This window comes from Nuphar pumila, chromosome 10 (assembly GCF_984573655.1).
Source record: "Nuphar pumila chromosome 10, dmNupPumi1.hap1.1, whole genome shotgun sequence".
Lineage (NCBI taxonomy): Eukaryota > Viridiplantae > Streptophyta > Magnoliopsida > Nymphaeales > Nymphaeaceae > Nuphar > Nuphar pumila.
Genome location: NC_143258.1, coordinates 51,150,578 through 51,167,322, shown reverse-complemented (window position 1 = coordinate 51,167,322; position 16,745 = coordinate 51,150,578).

Genomic DNA, 16,745 nt, shown 5'->3' with positions numbered 1-16,745 from the left:
ACCTTTTCATTTTTTTTAACGAAACCCTTAAACCGAAAACCCCTCTTTCTCCTTTGTCTCTCTCTCTCTCTTCCGAAAAACCCTTGGAGTACCGTTCGACTCCATCATCGCCGGGAGTTTCTTACCGTAACAGGGAGACGCTAGAATCTTCTGGCCGTGATCTTCAAACGCCGGAATCCTCTTGCAGCGACTGGCGCATCTTCAAAACACTCCGGAACTCTCTTGCCGTGACAGTGCATTACCGGAATCCCCTTTTGGCCGACCTCTCCTCACCGTCAGCCACCACATTGTCCTTCGTTTTTGATCGCCGGAAAGCTTTTTCCCTTTGCCGGATGTCATTTGGAAGCTGACATTTTAGTAACCATGCCTCGCACGAAGTCTACATCTGCAAAAGGTTTAGGTTCTCCTCCTCCTACACCTACTTCAAGACATGGTTTTTCACTAAGATTACTTTGTAACCCTCTTCTCTATGACACTTTTGGATCAATTTTTGCACTACCTATTTTACCAGGCCGAAATGTTCTATTTCACTTGTTTTCTCGTTACAAAATGAGAGAATTATTTCCTGGTATTTCACATCTTTTTGATGCTTGTGCAGATACACTTCACTATCCTTTTCTCATTCACTTGTTTTACACAAATTTACAAATGAACCATGAAACTGGAATTTTATCTTCTCTTGTTCGTGATGTTGAAATCGAGTTTGATTCGAAATTACTTAGAGAAATTCTTGAAATTTCATCTTTAGACACTCTTTTCAACACTATTGAAATGAATGATGAAAGAGTTTTTGAACAAATTCTTCTTCCAGAAGCACCTCACTGCCCTCCTTTCAAAAATACTAATCTTCAAACTCGTGCACGCATTGCTGGACGAATCCTTGCCCACAATGTTCTACCCAAAACTGGTTCTTTTGATTATTATTCCACAGATCTATCTACGGCTCTTTATGTTTTATTTGGGAATATTTCTGTCAACTGGGCCAATGTGTATTTTACAAACTTGTGGAAACAAAAACCATTTCTTCCTTATGGTTGTCTTTTAACCCGTATTTTTAGACATTTTAAAGTTCCTTTAACAAATGAAAAGTACATTGAGCAAAAAGAGTTCTTTGATCAAACAATTTTTAAAAGAATGAAAATTAAATATCTGCCTCCCTTAAATGTTGATCAAACTGAACCATCTGATCCTAATGAACCATCTATTTCTGAACCTTCACCTTCTGCGACACCTTCATCTCATGCAAAAAGAAAGAAATTTTCGACAAATCAAGACCATGATGAAGTTATGCAGAGACTGGAAGCTTTGGAGCTACATCAACACACCTTTCGTGAAGATGTGACTCAACAACTTGCTTCAATTCAGAAGGATGTAACTGCCATTAAGGATTTGCTAAACTCTCTTTTCTGATCTTTGATCTTTGAAAAACATACTTTATGGGTTGTAATATTTTAAACTTATCTCTATTTCTGCTTATGCTATTTTTGCCCTTACTCTTTTTTATTCTGACAAAGGGGGAGAAAAAGATAAAGATAGCATTACTTTGAAATTGCAAGGAGATCTTGAGAAAAAGATGATAGCAATTACATTACAAGAGATCTTGCATGAGAAATGCAAAATTGAGAGAAAAAGAAAGCTTTGAATGAATGTATTTCTAAATACATGAATACATGATGAATGGAAATGCAAACCAATCAATATGTGATATATGTGCTTTAAATGTGCTAACTTTTAATGTTTTGCAGCATATTGATAGGGGGAGTAAAATCTCCATCTATGCATCTAAATGCTTCATCTTTGATTAAGTTTGTCATCATCAAAAAGGGGGAGATTGTTACGACAATGAAGCCATACATGATACTTCAAGTACAAGGTTTTGATGATGAGCAAGTAGAATAAACTGCATTTCAGCTAAGGCTATGAAGAAATTGAAGAATTCAGTGAAGAATCCTTGAAGACTAGTGTGTAAATGTTTAATTCATTAAAAGTCTTAGATTCTTGTAAGAGCCTTACTTAGAGTGCATAATTAGGTTGCATTTCACCTTAAAAGTCTTTAGAAAAACTTTTCTAAAAGAAACTCTTTTGAAAATCTTTTTAGAAAACTCTTTTCTTAAATTTTCATGTTTATTAGTCGACCAATAGACTTATCAGTCGACTAATCCTTTCGCGTCATATTTTCTAAAAAGTCATTCTTGTCAAATTAGTCGACCGAAGGTTTTATCAGTCGACTGGACAGAATGTCTGTTTTGTGGAAAATTAGCAGCAGTCGACTAATGGTTTTTCAGTCGACTGAACAGAACATGTGTTTTCTGAAAATTTAGCAACAGTCGACTAATGCTTTTTATCAGTCGACCGAACAGAATGTTTGTTTTTCAGAAGATTTTAGCAGCAGTCGACTAAAAGGTTTTTCAGTCTACTGATGATATTATCAGTCGACTAACTTTTCTTAAGTCGACTAAGTTTCAAAAGTTTAGATTTTCAAACGGCTCGATTAACAGATCAGTCGACCGACAATAACTGTCAGTCTACTAATAACTAACTATTAGTCGACTAACTGATGTTTCAGTCGACTAATTTTGTCCTTTTCCTGAGACTTCAAAAAGGCGTGTCTTTTTATTTTTCAAACGTTTTGATCGTTCAAAATGGACCATTTTGACACCCTTTCATACTCTCAACGTATGGAATCTTTTAACTATAAATATGAGTGCATTTTACACTCAAAAACATCAATTCAATCGATTTGAATCTTGCTTTTCACTCCTATTCATTCAAGTATTTGTTTTCTCACTCACGTGATATTTTCACTTCAGTTTTTCACTCAAATCACTTTGAGAGATAGTGAATTCGTGAGTAGAGTGTTTCAACAACCTCAAAAGCCAATTGCATCTCATTTGCATTCAAAAGGAAGTCTCATAGGTTGTATTGTAAGTTCTTATTTTTTTTCTGTAAAAAGAAGGACTCCTTGGTGTAAAGGAGTTGTTTGCTTTCAGTTGGGTTGTTACTGAAAGTGGCACCGGTTATGGTCTGTGTGATCTTGTAGTTTACAAGGTTGATAGTGGAAAATCTCAAGCGGGTTTTGCTTGGGGACTGGATGTAGGTCGGGTTTGACCGAACCAGGATAAAATCTTGTGTTCTTTGTGTGTTTGCTTTGAGATTTGCAAAATCATTCAATATTCCGCAGAAAAGTTTTAAAAGCACTATTCAGCCCCCTCTAGTGCTCGTTGCCTCAATCCTAGTGCACTTTCAAACACAACCCTTGACCTAATTCAAGGCCTTATAAATCTAGAGGAGGGGCTCACCCCCCCACCCCCACCCCCCTCCCATTTTGCCCTTTTGAGTTTTTTTTCTCACAAGCTTTCTCTCTCCTCTTAAAACCATCTCTTTTCTCAAACACCATTGGTGTTTCTCCCTTGTTCCAACAAAGGAAGGGGCTTCATGTAGCTGAGGAAGGCCTAAGGAGAGTCTTCTTTAAGTCGTGGTATGCATAGAATGGCCGAATTTTGTGAAACGACCCACTGGTGTGCATAAGAACAGATTTTTGCCAAAAAAGGTAGGTGATCTATACTCTATTTGTAAAACAGAATTCGTGGTACAAATTTCATGGATTTTTCATATCCATAGACCCTAAACAAACCCTTACACACGTGGGTTTGGGTTAGGGCAATCAAAACATGGAAAAATAAGGGTTTTCTAAAGGAAAACCCTCTTTGAAAATACGATTTACTCAAAAATGGGTTTCTTAGAAAAGAAATCTATAAATTTTGAAATTTCATGAAATATGTATTGATTTTTGTGTAAGTATCAATTTGGATTGGTAGTATATGGTATTTTAGATATTCTGTGAAAATTTTACAAATTTCTATGGTCAAAATCTTGAGATATCACAATTTTAGTCAAATCGGGTTTTTTAGAAAATATTTTGGTAAATTAGAGAATATTATGAATTTTGTCTATGAACCCATGTGATTTTATTTTTATAGTTGGTATAATATATGCATAGAAGTATTTTGTGATTTTTTGCAGATTTTATGGAATTTTATTTGCATATAAATTTCATGATTTACTTCATTAGTTATGTATTTTTCAAATTTATTTCTGAATAATTAATGAATGTAAGAGACAAATCGATTTTTCTGGCCATCTAGCTAAAGAAAAATATGATTTATCTCAATATGTTAAATTAGACTTTGATGTATAGTTGAACTACTATTTTGATTTAAAAACTCATTAAATACCTTTGGGTGTACGGATTCGTGTGACCCGAGTTGGGCCCACCCGAATGCATAAACCTAAAATTCATGTTTTTTGGACAGACCTTCGACTGGTAAAATGCTCATAACTCTCTCGTTCAAAAAAGTTTTGGATGATCGGTTTTTTGAATTAGAAAGCTAACAAAATTTCCTATCTACTGTGAAATTTTGAGCTCTATTTATGCTCTGAGTTTGGTTCGGCAACAGTTGAAACTTAGTCTGACATGTCTGTAGTAAAACATTCGTAACTTCTTCATACAGAAGAATTTTTACAAATGGTTTATGCCTACGAAAAGCTGACAAAATTTTCTACATTTTGTAAACTCTGTAACAGTCAGACATAGTTGAGGGTTTCGTAATTTGGAGTTAGTCTAATGGTCCAACCCTGATACATGCGCAATTATCTATGTTTCATGAAATTACGCATATGAATTGAATGCATATTGTGTTTGTATATTCATGTCTGATTTATATAGTGTATGAAATATTCTTTTTATGGCATGAATGTGAAGGCTCATAATTAATTATGTTGCTCAAAGAGAGCCGAGTGTTAATTAATAGACCGAAGGGTCCAATATGCAAAATGTCATGTTAAGTTTCAAGTATTTATCATAATTACAAGTTTGAACATGTTATGATGATATTGATGTTTCAATAATATGGATGCTCAAGTTTATGTTATGTATTGCATTGGCCATGTACATGCATATGTATTAATCAAAGCATGAAAATGAATAAGATTGTCATATTCATATATGCTCAAGTTATATTAAAAGCATGATTTATTAAAAACTTCAATACTTTATTAAGAATGCATCCATTGCCCATAAAGTGGGCAAGAATGTAGATGTTGCATGAAAAATACAAGTTAAATCAAGTGAATATGTGACATTTAAATTTCAAGATACTTGCTAAGAGAGTGACAAGTGATACAAAACTTCATGGGGCAAGTAAGTTTCGAGTACGGAAGGTTGCTTTTCCCCTCCTACAATTTTATGGGAAAACCTCTACATTAGACTGCAGCACAGAGGATAAGATACGCATGAGGAAAAAATGATGCATCAGGTTGAAAGGTATTGGAAAACTCTCTCGTACTATCGTCCCTCACCCCGTCTTGGTGAAATGGCCCGACCAGGCTAAAGCCACACCTGAATGTAAAACACCACCTGAAACATGGTCCAGATCTGAGAGTCAAGCCCGTGTCATATGAACAGGGCTAAAAAGTGATAACTTAAATATGTATGTGCACTAGTTAGGCATTGCATACCTCATTTAAGAAAAAAAATGTAATTTAAGATAAGAAATTATGCATGCATTCAGTTGCTTCTGTATATGATAAGTCATGCAAATTAACTGCTCATGTATTTGAATTTCTCTGAATGAATGAATAGATGCACAATTATTTAATTTAGTAATTGAATGTGCATGCCAGTTGTGTAAGAAGTTCCTTTTATTTTAAATGTCAAGTTATTAAAAATCTGATGAAATTCCTACTTTGTATTCTATTTTACAGGTTTAGTATATTTCACTCTACTGAGATATGTGTGTTTGACCCTATATGGTTTAATATTTTTTAAGGGAAGAGTAGGTACTTACCTGCGAAGGCAGAAAGTTGCGATGGTGACTGACCCTACCTTTCCTATGCTTCATGGATTTGAAACTCTAATTTACTTTCATTTCAATTTTAATTCATGGACAAATGTAATTAAGCATGGTTGTGAACTTGATTTCATTATATGCATGATTAATCAGTTATTTAAATTTCCAGTTCCATAAGTATGTGATTACAAATGGCTATATCAAGTAGCACACCAAGTTTTATACCTAAAGAATTTTCTGTTGTTATTTGTTAAAACATTTAAAAGCAATTAAAAAAAAAATCCACCATTTTCTAGGTTATAAAATTTGGGGTGTTACATTCAATCATGCATAAATGTGTTTTAAGGCTATCCAAAAAACTTTCATAGTGATTCAATCATGCATATATGTATTCTAAGGCTGTCAAAAAAATTTCCTAAATTTCATAGTGATTCAATCATGCATATATGTGTTCTAAGGCTATCAAAACAATTTCAATCACGCATATATGTGTTCTAAGGCTCTCAAAAAAATTTCATAGTGATTCAATCATGCATATATGTATTCTAATATTGTCAAAAAAACTTCATGGTGATTCAATCATGCATATATGTGTTCTAAGGCTGTAAAAAAAAAATCTATACTGATCCAATCATGCATATATGTGTTCTAAGGCCGTCAAAATTTTTTTAATCATGTATCTATGTGTTCTAAGGTTGTCAAAAAAATTTCATAGTGACTCAATCATGCATATATGTGTTTTAATATTGTCAAAAAAGATTCAAAGTGATTCAATCATTCATAAATATATTCAAAGGTTATAAAAAAAAATTCATAATGATTCATTCACGCATATATGTATTATAAGGCTATCAATTTTTTTTTATAAATTTCATAGTGATTCAATCATGTATATATGTGTTCTAAGGCTATTAAAAAAAATTCATATAGACTCAATCATGCATGTATGTGTTCTAAGGCTGTCAAAAAAATTTCAATCATGTATATATGTGTTCCAAGGCTCTAAAAAAAAATTCATAGTGATTCAATCATGTATATATGTTATAAGGCTGTCAAAAAAAATTCATAGTGACTCAAATTTATAGTAATTAAATAACTTGTATATGTGTTTTAAGGCAGCCAAAAAAAATCATAATGACTCAATGATGCATATATGTGAACTAACGGTGTCAAAAAAATTTCACAGTGATTCAATCTTGCATTATTTAGTCTAAGGCTCTCACAACAATTTCATAGTGACACAATCATGCGTATATGTGTTATAACATTCTCAAAAAAAATTCTTCGTGATTCAATCATGCATACATGTGTTCTAAGGCTGTTAAAAAAAATCATAGTAATTCAATCATGCATATATGTGTTCCATGGCTGTCAAAAAAATTCAAACTTGCATATGGGTTCTAAGGCTGTCAAAAGAATTTCATAGTGATTCAATCATGCATATATGTGTTCTAAAGCGGTTAAAAAAATTTCATAGTGATTCAATCATGCATATATATGTTCTAAATCCGGAAAAAAAAATCATAGTGACTCAATCATGCATATATGTCTTCTAAGGTTGTCAACAAAATTTCATAATGATTCAATCTTGCATATATGTGATCTAAGGATGTCGAAAACAAATTATAGTGATTCAATCATGCATATATGTGTTCTAAACTGATAAAAAAATTTTGCAGTGATTCAATCATGCATATATGTGTTATAACATTGTCAAAAAAATTTATAATGATTCAAACATGCATATACATGTTCTAAAGCTGTCAAAAAAAAATTCATACTGAATAAATCATGCATATACGAGTTCTAAATCTGTCAAAAAAATTCATAGTGATTCAATCTTGCATATATGTGTTCTATCATTGTCAAAAAAAATTCATAGTGATTCAATCATCCATATATGTGTTCTAAAGCTGTCAAAAAAATTTCACAGTGATTTAATCACGCATACATGTGTTCTAAAGCTGTAAAAAAAAAATCACACTGATTCAATCAGACATATATGTGTTCTAACGTTGTCAAAAAAATTTCATAATGACTCAATCATGCATATATGTGTTTTGAGGTTATAAAAACAATTCGTAGTAAGTCAATCTTGCATATATGTGTTCAAAAGCTATAAAAAAAAATTCATAGTGATTCAATCATGTGTACATGTTCTAATGCTATCAGAAAATATTTGTAGTGATTCAATCTTGCATATATATGTTCAATGTTGTCAAAAAAGCATTGTAGTCATCCAATCCTACAAATAAGTGTTCTAATGCTGTCAAAAAAAATTATAGTGATTCAATCATGCATATATGTGTTATGAGGCTATCAAAAAAAATTTGTATGATTCAATCAAGCATATATGTGTTCTAAGGTTGTCAAAAAAAAATTGTATGATTCAATCATGCATATATGTGTTCTAAGGTTGTAAAAAAATTTGATAGTGATTCAATCATTCATATATGAATTCTAAGGTTATAAAAAAAAATTAATAGTGATTCAATCATGCATATATGTGTTCTAAGGTTTTCAAAAATATTTTATATTGATTAAATCATGCATATATGTTCTAAGGCTATGAAAATTTGTTTATAGTGATTCAATCATGCTTATATGTGCGCTAAGGCTTTCAAAAAAAATTCATAGTGACTCAATCATGTGTGTAAGTGTTTTAACGCTGTTAAAGAAAATTCATAGCTATTCAATCTTGCATATATGTGTTCTAACGTTGTAAAAAAAAATTCATAGTGATTCAGTCACACATATATGTGTTCTAAGGCTGTCAAAAAAATTTATAGCGACTCAATCATGCATATATGTGTTCTAAGGCTATCAAATTTTTTTATAGTGACTCAATGATGTATATATGTGTTCTAAAGCTGTAAAAAAAATCATCGTGATTCAATCATACATATATGTGTTCAAACGTTGTAAAAAAAATGTCATAGTGATTCAATCATGCATATATGTGTTCAAAAGTTGTAAAAAAAAATTCCTAGTTATTCAATCATGCATATATGTGTTTTAAGCTTGTCAAAAAAATTTTGTATGATTCAATAAAGCATATATATGTTCTAAGGTTGTCAAAAAAAAATTGTATGATTCAATCATGCATATATGTGTTCTAAGGTTATAAAAAAAATTTGATAGTGATTCAATCATTCATATATGCATTCTAAGGTTATAAAAAAAAATTAATAGTGATTCAATCGTGCATATATGTGTCCTAAGGTTTACAAAAATATTTTATCGTGATTAAATCATGCATATATGTTCTAAGGCTATCAATTTTTTTTTATAGTGATTCAATCATGCTTATATGTGCGCTAAGGTTGTCAAAAAAACTTCATAGTGACTCAATCATGCATATAAGTGTTTTAAGGCTGTTAAAGAAAATTCATAGCTATTCAATCTTGCATATATGTGTTCTAACGTTGTCAAAAAAATTTCATAGTGATTCAGTCACTCGTATATGTGTTCTAAGGCTATCAAAAAAATTTATAACGACTCAATCATGCATATATTTGTTCTAAGGCTATCAAAATTTTTTTATAGTGACTCAATGATGTATAAATGTGTTCTAAAGCTGTCAAAAAAATTTCATCGTGATTCAATCATACATATATGTGTTCAAGCGTTGCCAAAAAAAATGTGATAGTGATTCAATCATGCATATATGTGTTCAAAAGTTGTCAAAAAAATTTCCTAGTTATTCAATCATGCATATATGTGTTCTAAGGCTATCAAAAAAATTTCAAAGTGATTCAATCTTGCATATACGTGTTCCAAAGCTGTGAAAAAAAAATCATAGAGATTCATTTATGCATATATGTGTTCTAAGGTTGTCAAAAAAAATTTACTGTCATTCAATCATGCAATTAAGTGTTCTAATGCTGTCAAAAAAAATTTATAGTGATTTAATCATGCAAATATGTGTTCTTAGGCTATCAAAAAAATTTCAATCATGCATATATTTGTTCTATGGCTGTTAAAAAATTCATAGTTATTCAATCATGCATATATGTGTTTTAATGCTGCCAAATTTGTTTTTAGTAATTCAACCTTGCATATATGTTCTAAGGTTGTCAATAAAATTTTATAGTGATTTAATCATCCATATAAATGTTCTAATGTTGTCAAGAAAAATTTGTAGATATTCAATCATGCATATTTGTGTTCTAAGTTTGTTAAAAAAAATTCATAGTGATTCAATCATGCATATATGCTTTATAAGATTGTCAAAAAAATTTCAGAGTGTTTCAATCCTGCATGTATCTATTTTAAGGCAGTCAAAAAAATTATAGTGACTCAATCATGCATATATATGTGTTCTAAGGCCGTCAAAAAAAATTCATAATGATTCAATCTTGCATATATGTGTTCTAAGGTTGTCAAAAAAAATTCATCGTGATTCAGCCCTGCACTTATGTGTTATAAGGTTGACAAAAAAAAATCATAGTGATTCAATCTTGGATATATCTGTTCTAAGGCTGTTAAAAAAATTTCATAGTGATTCAATCATGCATATATGTTTTCTAAGGCTCTCAAAAAAATTTCGTAGTGATTCAATGATGCATCTATGTGTTCTAACGCTGTAAAAAAAAATCATAGTTATTCAATCATGCATATATGTGTTTTAAAGCTGTCAAAAAAATGTCATAGTGATTCAATCATGCATATATGTGTTCTACAACTGTAAAAAAAAATTCATAGTGATTCAGTGATGCATATATGTGTTTGAAAGTTGTCAAAAAAATTTCATAGTGATTCAATCATGCATATATGATTTCTAACGCTGTAAAAAAAAATAATAGTGATTCAATCAAGCATTTAAGCTTTCTAAGTTTGTCAAAAAAAATTCATAGTGATTTAATCATACATATGGATGTGTTCTAAGGCTGTCAAAAAAAATTTATAGTGATTCAATCTTGCACATATGTTCTAAGGTTGTCAAAAAAAATTCATAGTGATTCAGTGTTGCATATATGTGTTATAAGGTTGTCCAAAAAAAAATCATAGTGATTCAAACTTGCATATATGTGTTCTAAGGTTGTCAAAAAAATTTCATTGTGATTCAATCATGCATATATGTGTTCTAAGGCTGTAAAAAAAATTCATAGTGATTCAATCATGAATATATATGTTCTAAAGCTGTTAAAAAAATTTCAAAGTGATTCAATCATGCATATATGTGTTCTAATGTTGTCAAAAAAAGTTCATAGTCATTCAATCATGCACATACGTGTTTTAAAGCTGTCAATTTTTTTTATAGTGATTCAATCTTGCATATATGTGTTCTAAGGATGTAAAAAAATAGTCTTAGTGATTCAATCATGCAGTGTTCTAAAGCTCTTAGAAAAAATCATAGTTTTTTAATTATGGTAATTCAATATTGCATATATGTGTTCTAAGGTTATCGAACAAAATTTATAGTGATTCAATCATCCATATATGTGTTATAATGCTATGAAAAAAAATTATAGTGATTTAATCAGGCATATATGTGTTCTAAGGCTATCAAAAAATTTTTTAGTGATTCAATCATGCATATATGTGTTCTAAAGCTGTCAAAAAAATCTTAGTTTTTTAATTATCGTATATCAATCTTGCATATATGGGTTCTAAGTTTGTCAAAAAAAATTTATTGTAATTCAATCATCCATATGTGTGTTATAATGCTCTGAAAAAAAATTATACTGATTCAATCATGCATATATGTGTTCTAAGGCTGTCAAAAACAATTTGTAGTGACTCAATCATGCAAATATGTGTTATAACATTGTCAAAAAAAAATTATATTTACTCAATCATGCATATATTTGTTCAAAGGTTGTCAAAAAAATTCATAGTGATTCAATTATGCATACATGCGTTCTAAGGTTGTCAAAAAAATTTCATAGTGATTCAATCATGCATATAAGCTTTATAAGGCTGTCAAAAAAATTCATTGTGACTCAATCATGCATATATGTGTTCTAAGGCTGTAAAAAAAATTTCATAGTTACTTAATCATGCATATATATATGCTCTAAGTTTATCAAAAAAAAATTCAGAGTGATTCAATCTTGTATATATGTGTTATAAGGTTGTCAAAATTTTTTAATAGTGGTTCACCCTTGCATATATGTGTTCTAAGGATAAAAAAAAATTCTTAGCGATTCAATCTTGTATATGTGTTCTAAGGTTGTAAAAATAAATTCATAGTGATTCAATTATGCATATATGTGTTCTAAGGCTGTCAAAAAACATTTATAGTGATTCAAGCATGCATATATGTGTTGTAAGGCTGTCAAAATAAATTTATAGTGATTCAATCAAGCGTATATATGTTCAAAAGCTATCAAGAAAAATTCATAGTGATTCAATCATGCATATATGTGTTCTAAGGCTGTAAAAAAAAATCATAGTGATTCAATCAAGTGTATATGTGTTCTAAGGCTGTCAAAAAATTCTTAAAGTCATTCAATCATGCATATATTTGTTCTAAGGCTGTCAAAAAAATTTCATAGTGATTCAATCATGCGTATATGTGTTTTAATGCTGTAAAAAAAATCATAGTGATTCAATCATGCATATATGTGGTCAAAAGCTGTCAAAAAAAATTCATAGTCATTCAATCAAGCATATATGAGATCTAAAGTTGTCAAAAAAATTCATATTGATTCAATTCTGTATATATGTGTTCTAACGTCCTCAAAAAAAATTTATAGTGATCCAATCATGCAATTATGTGTTCTAATGTTGTCAAAAAAAATTTGTAGTGATTCAATCATGCATATATCTGTTCCAAGGCTATAAAAAAAAAATCAATCATGCATATATGTGTTCTAAGGCTATCAAAAAAAAATTATAGTAATTCAATCTTGCATATATGTGTTCTAAGGTTTTCAAAATTTTTTTATAGTGATTCAATGATCCATATGTGTTCTAATGGTGTCAAAAAAAAATTTATAGTGATTCAATCATGCATATATGTGTTCTAAGGCTGCCAAAAAAAATTCATAGTGACTCAATCATGCATATATTTGTTATAACATTGTCAAAAAAAATTTATAGTGACTCAATCATGCATATATTTGTTCAAAGGCTGTCAAAAAATTTTATAGTGATTCAATAATGCATATATGAGTTCTAAGGCAATGAAAAAAAATTCATAGTGACTCAATCATGCATATATGTGTTCTAAGGCAGTAAACAAAACTTCATAGTGCATTAATCATGCAATTAAATATGTTCTAAGGCTGTCAAAAAAAAATTCATAGTGATTCAATCTTGCATATATGTTTTATAAGCTTGTCAAAAAAAATTCATAGCAAATCAGTCTTGCATATATGTATTCCAAGGTTGTCAAAAAAAAAATCATAGTGATTCAATCTTGGATATATGTGTTCTAAGGTTGTCAAAAAAAATTCATAGTGATTCAATCATGCAGATATGTGTTCTAAGGTTGCCAAAAAAAAATTTATAGTGATTCAATCATGCATATATGTATTCTAAGGTTGTCAAAAGAATTTCATAGTGATTCAATCATGCATATATGTGTTCTAAGGGTGTCAAAAAAAATTCATAGTGATTCAATCCTGCATATATGTGTTCTAAAGCTGTCAAAATTATTTCATAATGATTCGATTATGCACATATGTGTTCTAAGGCTATCAAAAAAAATTTATAGTGATTCAATCTTGCATATATGAGTTCTAAAGTTGTCAATTTTTTTTTATAATTATTCAATCTTGCATATATGTGTTCTAATGCTATAAAAAAAATTTATAGTGATTGAATCATGCATGTATGTGTTCTAAGTCTATCAAATAAAACTCATAGTGATTCAATCATGCATATATGTGTTGTAAGGCTATCCAAAAAATTTCAATCATGCATATATGTGTTCTAAGGCTCTTAAAATTTTTTTATTGTGATTCAATGATGAATATATGTGTTCAAAGGCTGTCAAAAAATTTTCATAGTGACTCAATCATGCATATAAGTGTTCTAATATTGTCCAAAAATTTTTATAGTGATTCATTCATGCATACATGTGTTCTAAGGCTATAAAAAAAATTCATCGAGATTCCATCATGCATATATGTGTTCCAAGGCTGTAAAAATAATTTTCATTGTGATTCAATCTTGCATATATGAGTTCTAAGGTTGTAAAAAAAAATAGTGATTCAATCATGTATATATGTGTTTTAAGGCTGTCAAAATTTTTTTATAGTGATTCAATCACTCATATATGTGTTTTAAGGCTGCCAAAAAAATTTCATAGTGACTCAATCATGCATATATGTGTTCTAACGTTGTCAAAACAATTTTATAGTTACTCAATCATGCATATATGTTGTCTAACATTGTAAAAAAATATTAATAGTGATTCAATCATGCATACATGTGTTATAAGGCAGTTACAAAATTTTTATAATGATTCAATCATGCATATATGGTTTCTAAGACTCTAAAAAAATTTCAATCATGCATATGTGATCAAAGGCTATCAACAAAAATTTAAAGTGATTCAATCATGCAAATATGTGTTCTAAAGCTATAAAAAAAAATTCATAGTGAGTCAATCATACATATATGTGTTCTAAAGCAGTAAAAAAAATTCATAGTGATTCAATCAAGCATATATGTGTTCTAAGGTTGTCAAAAAAATTTCATAGTGATTCAATCTTGCATATATGGGTTCTAAGGCTGTCAAAAAAATTTCATAGTGATTCAGTCTTGCACATATGGGTTCTAAGGCTAACAAAAAAAATTCATAGTGATTCAATCATGCATATATGTGTTCTAAAGCTGTCAAAAAAAAATTCATTGTGATTGAATCATGCATATATATGTTCTAAAGCTATAAAAAAAAATTCATAGTGATTCAATCATGCATATGTGTGTTCAAACGTTTTCAAAAAAATTTCATTGTGATTCAATCATGTGTATACATGTTCTAAAGCTGTCAAAAAAATTCATAGTGATTCAATCATGAATATGTGTTGTTAGGCTGTCAAAAAAAATTCATAGTGATTCAATCATGCAAATATGTGTTCTAAAGTTGTAAAAGAAAATCATAGTGATCCAATCTTGCATATAAATGTTCTAACGTTGTCAAAAAGTTTCATAGTGATTCAATCATGCATATATGTTTTATAAGGCTGTCAAAAAAAATTCATAGTGATTCAATCATGCAGATATGTGTTCTAAAGCTATCAAAAAATTTCATAGTAATTCAATCATGCATAAATGTGTTCTAACATTGTCAAAAACAAAGTGATTCAATCTTGCATATGTTTTTTGAGGCTATCAAAAAAAAATCATAGTGTTTCAACCATGCATATACCTGTTCTAAAACTGTCAAAAAAAATTCATAGTGATTCAATCATGAATATATGTGTTCTAAGGCTATAAAAAAAAAATCACAGTGATTAAATCTTGCATATATATATTCTAAGTTGTCAAAAAGACTTTATAGTGATCCAATCATGCTTATATGTGTTCTAATGGTGTCAAATTTTTTTTGTAGTGATTCTCGAGCGTATGTATGGTCTAAGGCAATAAAAAAAAATTCATATGATTCAATCATGCATATATGTGTTCCAACGTTGTCAACAAAATTTCATATTGATTCAATCATGCATATATGTGTTCTAACATTGTCAACAAATTTTTATAGTGATTCAATCAAGTATATATGCATTCTAAGGTTGTCACAAAATTTTTATAGTGATTCAAACATGCATATATGTGTTCTAAGGTTGTCAAATTTTTTTTATAGAGATTCAGTCTTGCAGATATCTGTTCTAACGCTGTCAAAATTTTTTTTATAGTGATTCATGGAAGTGCAGTAGGATCAAGGCAACGAGCAATAGAGGGGGGGGGGTGAATAGTGCTTTTAAATATCGTCTTTGGAATTTAGAAGGATTTTAAAAAATCGAGAAGCAATCACACAAAGAACCCAATAATTTATCCTGGTTCGGTCTTTCTCGACCTACATTCAGTCCCCAAGCAAAACCAGCTTGAGATTTCCACTATCAACCTTGTGTAACTACAAGATCATATAGACCAAATCCGGTCTCACTTTCAGTAACACACCTACTGAAAGCAAACAACTCCTTTAAACCAATGAGTCACTCCTTTTACAGATAAATGAAATAAGTAACAACTTACAAAATAACCTACTTGCCCTTCTTATGAATGCAAATGAGATGCAATTGGCTTTTGAGGTTGTTGGAATACTCAACTCACGAATTCACTATCTCTCAAAGAAATTTGAGTGAAAAACTGAAGTGAAAAATATTAAGTGAGTGAGAGAATGAATATGAGTGAAAAGCAAAGAGTAATTCAATGTAATTACATTCAATTTGATGTTGTTTGAATGTAGAATGCACTCATATTTATAGTTGAAAGATTCCATACGTTGAGGGTATGAAAGGGTGTCAAAATAGTCCATTTTGAATAATCAAAACGTTTGAAAAATGAAAAGACGCACCTTTTAAAAGTTTTAGGAAAAACGACAAAATTAGTCGACTAGAACAGTAGTTAGTTGACTGATAATTAACTATTAGTAGACTGACAGTTAGCGTCGGTCGACTAATGTGTTTATCAAGCCATTTGAAAATCTGAAGTTTTGAAACTTAGTCGACTAGAGAAAAAGTTAGTCGACTGATAATATCATCAGTAGACTGAAAAACCTTTCAGTCGACTGTTGCTAATTTTTTCTGAAAATACATGTTCTATCCGGTCGACTGATAAAATCATTAGTCGACTGCTGCTAAATTTCCAAAAAACAGACATTCTGTCCGGTCGACTGATAAAACATTCGGTCGACTAATTTGACAAAAATGACATTTTGTTTAGAAAATTTGGCATAAAAGGATTACTCGACCGGTGAGTCTATTGGTCTACTAATAA